The following is an 8,925-nucleotide window of genomic DNA, read 5'->3' as shown; positions in this document are numbered from 1 at the left end:
GATGCTGGTAGAACAATTTTGTTATTGTCAGAGCCGGCTAGCTGCTTTCTCACCCAATTCTTTATGCTAAGCTAAGCTAACTGGCTACTGGGTGTAGCTTCATAGTTAACCCCCGCATCATGGTATCAATCTTCTCCGCAAGAACATGAATAAGCATCTTTGCCACAGTTCCAACAGGGAGTCATTCATTGACTTCCTCGACTGTACAGACACAAAACAAGGATCATGCAACAGTGCATCAGTTCCCGTTTCTTCTTCTCGCCTCTCTGACAGGTGAGATTATGGCCCTAGTTTAAAAACATCTCTTATGACTATTGGCATGAAGACTTTTGAGACATTTCTGTCCTGGTGCAAACATGCAGAATCGATTTCGCCTCCAATTTGTGGCTTCATCAAAGCCAGATCCTGCTGTTGCGACGACAGAGATCTCCCTTTGTCTTCTTGAGTTTTCAGGTTAGCTGTATTGCTTGTGTAAAACTGATCCACATGTGTCTCCTTGTTCCTCACCCTCTCCCTTCTGCTTTGAACCACCTCGCGCCCTCGCAGCGGAGGGAAGCTACTGATTCCATGGACAGCAGCGATTCTTATCAACTAAGGTCACAGATGGAGCCTGTGTACATGTGCCGTTTCTCATCGTCCTCATCAATTATTCAATGGCTCGGACACGCACGTCCACAGAAGCTCCAATAATTCGCCAAAACATCTTCTTGACTCACCGAGGCCTTGATTCCTCTGCACCAAAACCCAACTTCCACTCAAGAGCGACCCGACAAGTGCCCGGAAAAACATCACTGCCATCATGCAAACCGCCACCGAGCTTAAAGCAGAAACGACGTGACCTTGGGTTTTAGCATCGCAAGCGTGAAATTCCCTCAGTTCTGTTTCATTTTGGTCATTTTGATGAAGGGCGACGCTCCGCAGAAGCCTGTATTTATGATAATGAATCACAGGGAATTTTTGGCGGGTGTGAAAAGCAGCAGGGGGAGGTTTATTATGCTATGTCAGTGTACTAGTTGATAATGCATGAGGTATGACAGCTTGCACATTGAAATGTGCGTTTATGGCCGCAGGAATGGCTTGATCTGGCTTTGTAGGGAGTAGAGGTGTACACACACACACACACACACACTAAGCTTTTGTTTCCCAACACAGACAAACAGGAGGAGCTGTAAATGCTACATTGAACAGATGGGACATACCTCGGGCGGTCATTGGAAACACACTCCATCATCTCACCCCTCCGAACACAGACACAACACACACACACACACACACCGATGCTAACAACTCCTTAGCGGAGCCGCGCATTTGGACCAGCGGCCTGGTGAGCAGCTTCCATCAGCGAGCTCCTCACATTATCACGGGATGAGACCCGAAGCCACGGGGACATATGTTGAGCAGCGAGGGCACATATTGCCCCAATGACATGATCTAACACGGTTGGCTTTCACACCTCTTTCACTCTGTCTGTGTGTGTGCGGAGAGGCCAGGGTTGTGTAATACCAGCGCAGCGAAGCAAGTCCTGCCCGAAAGACAGGCGACTAACGGCTGTTTAGTTGCATATTGTTTCCTAATAAATCCAGCTTGATATATGATGCAGACTGAGATAAATGTTGCTCGCTGCAAGGTGGATTGGAAATGGAGAGAGCCTTGCCAATACGGAAAAACAGCTTGCACCGCCCAAAACTGTCTAACCTACTTTCCCGTCTTATCTTCAGCCTTTTCAGTGCAAAGCGATAAACAACGTCTCATTCATCCCTCAGCAATGAGACGGCAGGTTTATGAAAACGTACTGCTACTCCTGATGACCCAGAGGAAGCAGGCCTCAGGGATGCATCCTGGAGCTTCCCCGAGACGTCTTTTTCACCGCATAAATATAAAACAAGTAACGGGAGGCTTTGGGAGACGAGTACTCTTATTAGAGCTGGCAGGGTTTGAGGTATCAGAGCACTCTGGTGTTGTGAATAATTCCTCAACCTGCAGCACAACGAGACGCTCTCACACAGGGCTGCTGTTGTTTCAGACCTGTGAAGCGGAGGATGCCGATTGGATGAGACAAATTTAAGGGTTCACAACAGCGCAGCAGAGGAGGCTTAAGTTGGCCTTTTAGTAGCTTGACAGCTGCCAACATCTGCTTTTTATCTCAACTGCTGGAAAAAAAAAAAAAAAAAGTATTCCTGTTAGTGTTCTCGGACTTCACCTGAATGCATGTGGATTCGCTTTCTCGATGAGAGTTAGACGAGAAGAACGACACCACTCTTGTGTTTGTACAGTAAATATGGAGTTAGCTCTGTTAGCTTAGCATAAAAGTTTTCGAGCGCAATGCAACAAACTCTGCCTACCAGCTCTCCTAAAGCTAATTAAATAGTATATGATGCTGTTTTTTTCATTTAAAAAAAAAACAAAACAAAACATAATAATGACATTTTAGCTACTTCACTGCATGCTACGTGCTAGAATAGTTTTTAGCTATGGTGTCTCAGATAGTTTGCTAGCACCTCTTGAGAACTCTTGAGAACTCTTGCGGTTACCACATGGGAAGTCATGTTCACCAATTGCTCAGACATCCAAGTGGTAACGTCGAACATAATTCATGAGAACACCGCTGCTAAGAAATAGCAAGATAAACGTTCCTGTCGGCGTCCAGAAGCCACCGAGGCCAACAAGTTAGCAAGCTAAAAAAATTGGTAACATCATGTTGCTTATTGAAAAGATGAAGTCATTGGGAATATCGACATTTTCCTTAGATGTGGTCAAATTATTAAGAATATAAACTTACAATCCACTAAAAAATTGACTTTCGTGGCCTCCACCATTTCTAAAAACGTAAGCTAAGACGCCATGAAAATTTCCATTTACAAGCTTGTGAGTAGCACAAGAGGGAGGCATTCATACCAACTCTTGACCTTGTGACCTCATTTGAAGGCAGCACTAGTTTGTTCTTGAACTGGTCAATTGTTGCTTTTGTACTTCAAAAAAAAAACAACTAACAAATAAAAACATAATTTAGCTAGCATGCTAATCTGAGCTTTAATCATGTTGAAAGACTTTGTCACAGTTTGCAAGCTTGAGTAGCTGTTTCCAGAGAGATTATATGAGGGAGAATCACCATTTACAGTTTCCTGAATAGAAATCTTTAGAAGAATTCTGCCAAACATTGTGGTTTTGACCAATGTCCTGACACCCCGGACAAAAAGCCAATCATGTAGGTGGTATAATCTGTGCGGAAAGACACTTGGGAACCTTACTTAAACCTTATTTTGGGGCAAAGTCACCAAACTTTTTAAGCATTTCTTTTTACAGTTTTGCTAATGATTCTATACATGCAGTTTTACGTCCCAGCGACCATTTAAATTGAAGTTATGGCATTTATTTGGTCTAGTTAGCTCGAAATAAGTCATTACCAAGAGGGCCGCAAAGTGGTGAGACTTAATGTTTTGAAGTTGAGCTAACTGGATGTTACTTCATATTTACTATACAGTCGTGTGATTATCTCGTCTAACTCTCGGCAAGAAATCAAATCCACAAAAATATCATCAATGCTTGCAAATCACGTTCCCTCGATACTTTGAACCAAAAGCTGAACTGATCCCGTTCGTGAAACCCTAAGCACCTCAGCACGGAAACAAACCCTCCCCCAACCGTCGTCCCTGTTAATGTCAGCTAAGGTCGCGCTCACCGTGTCGCCTAATGCACTGAACAGATCTGGAGAAGGAAAATGTGTTGCATCTACAATTTAGTTTACAGTCTGGAAACACATATCAAACATTTACATTTAGAGGCTTCAAAAGGATATAAAACGCAACATACTGCGCCGAGCACGTCGGGGTGGAGAGCAGCCACTGCCAAACCGAGTCTCCGCGTACTAATATACGGGTTATTTAAAGTCTTCGAGTGCTGCAAAGCGATTCTGGGAAATGTAGTTTTGAAATAATCACTGTGTTTAGAGGCCTTGCGGTGGTAGTTAAAAGCATCGTCCTGCATGTGGTGCATGTTTCCTTAAGTTTGCCACGTGATTCTGGCGTCCTCTGATCACACACAGATGGAAAATATCTTCTCGGCGTGTTTTGAGCCGAGCTGTCGGAGGGCGCTGGACGCAGGAGGAGGAACAAGCAAGAATTCACACTTCAGATTTCTTCATAACTCTGTCTGGCACCGTTCCCGCCACTGCAACACTCACTCTCCGTCTCTCTGAGATGCAGGCTTTAGCGCACAGCCTCCTCTGGTGATCTGTCTTCTAACAAGCATCCTGCCAGACTCTCCCAGGGCCGGCTCACTGTTAATACACACAACAAGAACTCAGCCTCGCTCAGACTGTGACAAATTGGTCCGTGCCAGCAGGGAATCACAGGTACTTTCGAACTGCTTGTATAGATTTGAAAACATGAGTCAGGGATTTCTTTTCTTATGCCAATTTTTTTTTTGTTGTTGTTGTTGGAAAACCGCAACACAGCGTGCGGTTAAATAAAAACACTGAAGGCAACGCCGGCTGCTCCCAACCCCTCTCATGGACGCCACAGCACAAATAGAGCACATTTATATAAAGTCATGTATTCCATAATTTTCCTTATTTGCATGCACATGCAGTATTAAAAATACAGTTAGACCAGAGCAGTAGATATACTGTTTGAAAAAAGAGTGTAAAAATCCAGTGCGACAGTCATTGAGTTCTTGAGGTCTGACATGATTGTAATCAGATAAAACAGCCAATGAGATGATCCAGTTTAAAGAGAGGGCGAGTCTCTCTGTTGCATATTTAAAACTGAAGGAGCTGCGGCACAAACACCCTGAAATAATGAACTCTGTTGCTAATATTCCAAACGGTTCAATCCAATAATAGAATTTCAGGCTGATGAAAGTGTTTCTCTTCTGTCTGCCTGTTGAAACACATTAATATTCAAACACCTTCGCGCAGAATGCAAGTGATGCCTTTTTCAGGTTCCTGTGGAAACCACTTAGCAGCTCGGCGCTAAAAATGGATCACCTCACCGACTGTTTCACATGCTGTTTGCTGAATGAGGCTTCCTTGATTTCCCAAACATTTTTTTTTTCTTTTTTTTTCTGAGATTGCACCACAACAGCGATTCTTCACATCGACGTACATTTATCTACAAGCCCTTGTACAAAAGGGGAGAGAGGAGGGAGTCATGTTTGGGAAAACAAAGAGAAGAAAAAAAAAAAAAGTATCCCGACAAAAAACACATTGAAACACAGTATAAGATTGGATCAAAAAAACTGTTTACAGCAAAGAGTAGAAAAGTCACTCTTAGATCTTGACAACATCTTTCTGGAACCAAGAAGGAGGCCAAAGGGGCCTCGGAACACAACTCACAGGACATTTCCTTGTATCACAAATCTTTGAATTCTAGATACAGAGAGCAGAACTCAGACTAGCCAGCACCAGAGACATTCCACCACCGTCGCTGTGGGCCTGCATATCACAGCAACACACCTCCAGAGTTAGAAACTCTTCGCTCATCAAGGCACAATCAAGACTCGTGTTTATATATATGTATGTTTATATATATTCCTCCAAAGATAATGAGGGTGAAGCAGATTCTGGAAACACAGACTAAGGACTTTCTCCCTTTTTAATCATTAATGCTCGAAAGAAAAAAAACCCTCCAAACTGCCCCAGAGTGTTTGCAGAAGCCATTTCACCCGCCGCTCCGCCCCGCCCTCCTCCTTATTCACATTCCTGAATGAATGGAGGACTGAGGGAGGGCCTCTCCTCTTTTTAATTGACAACAACACCGCCCCGCCGCTGCACTGGCGGCCCACCGGAGCAAAAGACGCACAAGCCTGCCAGACGGCATGGTAGCCATAGAAACCGGTCGGTGGGATGTGGACGCTTTAGAAACAAACTCCTCCTCAGTGTCTGCTCGGGGGTCATTCGAGGCAACGCTGCACTTCCAGCACATGACTTGTGGGTTCAGCAGAGCGCCACCTGCTGTCCGGCCGGTGTGTCGAGCAGAACACAGGAGGGGTCTGTGCGAGGCCACCGGGGCAGATAACAGCCCCGCCGGGCATCTGCTGTTGCATCGCCCGCTAGAAAGTGGGTGGCCGGCTTAATCTGCAAGCACAGAGCTGAGAGGGGCCTCCGGACCGAAGGCACAACCCGACACTTTGAAAAATGGAAAACAGGTTTGGAGAAAGTTGGGATATCACACCGATATACTGATACACACCGATACTGTAGCTTAGATATACTGTACTGTAGCTTAATCTGTATATACTGTAGCATATATTGACCTATAGGTTGGATGATATAAGGTATATGAAGTGTCAGCCTCTTGTCACAAACAAGTCTTGTCATGTATGAAATATGGATCTCACTAAGGATCAGGTACATAAACCAGGCATCCTTATAAAACTGTCAACACGTGGACCGCCGTTAAAGCCGTCACTGCTCAGTAACCACACCGGGCCGCCGTGCACGGAGGGTCCCCTCGTAACCTCCGAGAGCTGATTTCTTTTATATCATCCATAAGCAGAATCATGCTATCCTGTTTTATTCAGCTTATAAATCACAGCTGAACGCTCAGCCCTTTAATAGGCAGCGGCGGAGTAAACACGCCAGAGAACAAAAGCCAGACCAGCCGCTGCCGCTTCACTTAGAAAAAAAAAAAAAAGTCCTCATAAGTATTCATATCACTCTCGAGAGAGCAACAAGACCGCCTATTGTGGCCCTTTGATGCCACAGTTTTAATTCTGCTGCGAGAACACATGTTTATGATGGCGGCCGCTCTCCCCTCCCCTCCAGGTTTCAGGGCTCAGAGATCAGTTTAATATGAATAAGTTAGATGATCAGAGTGAGAGGATGCGGCCATATGGCGTGTTTGGCATCATTAGGTTGTCAGTTTGGGGCTAAAATGATGAGCGTCGTGATCGGTCTTCTCTTTTTTTTTTTTCTCCCCCCTCCACCCAAAAGAAAGCAAATTACCCGACATCCCTAACATCTCTGTAACATGTGACGGGGGAAGTGTTTGATGTTGACGCTGCAGTGTGACCTAAAGTGACCCATGTGTGCAGAATTTTGACATCTACAGGTGGCTTGTTGTGTTTAATGTACAATATGAATTATTCAAGAACATTCGATTTGTTGACAGAAAAAATAAACCCAGTGGCCTTTTTACTCACTCAGTCTGGAGCCTTTGAATGCATCACATGGTCTTCATCAGCTGTGGTGGGAAGTTAATGGAATAAAGTGCTCCACTTAAGTACAAATTTGAGCAGATGTGCTAAACCTTAACTCGTTCGGATTAGCTCTGCAGTTATAAGTTGCAATATTGGTGTTGTTTATGAATAAATAATCAAGATTGTGTAGATTTTAGCTCATACGGCTGAATCTGCTGATGAAGACGTGGATCAAAAGCTCCATTAAAAGCAAGTAAACAGTCCTTGAATTAAGACTGCTACTTCTGAATACAGTTTCTACATATTTTTAAACTCTAATGAACTGATTTCTAGGACTAATCAGTACACCGAAAGTAAAACCTTCAACATTGATGAACCAGGAGAGAGAGACAGAGGTGTTTCGGGGGCGACCCACTCACTAACTCGTGTCTGGACACTTGGTAGACTTGAGGCAGGGTGTTTTTTATTTTCATGTTCTACAGCATTAACAATGTGTACAAAACGGAGTTAATATGATCAGAGGACACAACGGGACAAACAGCACTGCATGGGGTCGGGTGGGGTTTTATAGCACCTCCATTTCTCCCCGTCCCGCCGAGGCCACAGCACCGGCATGGACAGAGTGCAGACACAGACCTGGGCCGAGTGTCTCTGAAAGCACCTCCATGCTAAAGGCCATCTTTGTGCCGCCGGCAGTGAATGACGTTGTCAGCACGGCGACGCAGGCCGGGCCACAGTCCACAAACAAATCCCAGAGTTCCTCACTGATCTGCGAGGAGATGGTTTAAGAAATATGGCAGCAAATATCCTTTAGAGGTCATTTGGATCAAACCATAATGAGAGATTAGCTTATCTTGGCTAAATCTGTCTATCAGCCATTTGATCAACGCTGACGGAGAATAAGAATCCAGAGAGAACTTCTAGTAAAATTAGCTGCCCTGAAATGCTGCCGCTTGAAGTATCCAGTCTTGCCAGCACCTCTGAATGATCTGAAACTAAAAGCCGGGACTTGTTCCTGGACGGAGCCCTGACTGGATCTGATTGGCTGCCATCGATGGAGGAGAATGGTTCCCAACACAAACATGAAGCACCGCAGTGATGGAGGGGGAGGGCAGCGGGAAGGGCACGGAGCAACAAACAGCATCAGCCGCTGAAGGCTTCAACAACAAAAACATGCTGTAACCGCGGGGTGTTGGTTTGTCAGGAGTTGGGCTCGACCTGCGCGCGGCCTGACAGGGAAACGCCACAGGCCGTTTGGTAAAAGGTGTGTAGCTCCTCAGGAGGAACCATAGTGATGCTTTGGGGGGCAGGGGTAAGAGGAGGAGGAGGAGGAGGAGGAAGGGGCGCCGTGCTCCAGTCGCTGCCCGCATACTTTCGCCTGGGGCTCCTTCACGTTCTCACACACACACACACACACACACACACACACACACACGGGCGCAAACACACCGAGACGTCAATCAAACTAATTGCAGGCGAGTCTGCGTGACACAGAGAGGAGAATTGGAAATAAGATAAAGGTTTTAATCAACTGTGGTTTTCGACCCCTAAGCAGCGCCGGCAGCGGGAAGCGTGACGTGAAGGAGCTCCAGGCGGGAGCGTGCGGGTCACACTCGCTGAAAAGAGCATAACAAGCTTAGTCTGTAATGAAAAATGTGCCGGGGTTTCCTCCTACACTCTGAATGGCCACGTGAATCTCCTTCAGCAGAACATGAAAACAAAAGTCATAAACAGAATATATATAGTCATATGTGTGTGTGTATATATATCTATATATATATATGTATA

This window comes from Stegastes partitus, unplaced genomic scaffold (assembly GCF_000690725.1).
Source record: "Stegastes partitus isolate 25-593 unplaced genomic scaffold, Stegastes_partitus-1.0.2 Scaffold34, whole genome shotgun sequence".
Classification (NCBI taxonomy): Eukaryota; Metazoa; Chordata; class Actinopteri; family Pomacentridae; genus Stegastes; species Stegastes partitus.
Note: the sequence above shows the minus strand (reverse complement) of the source record.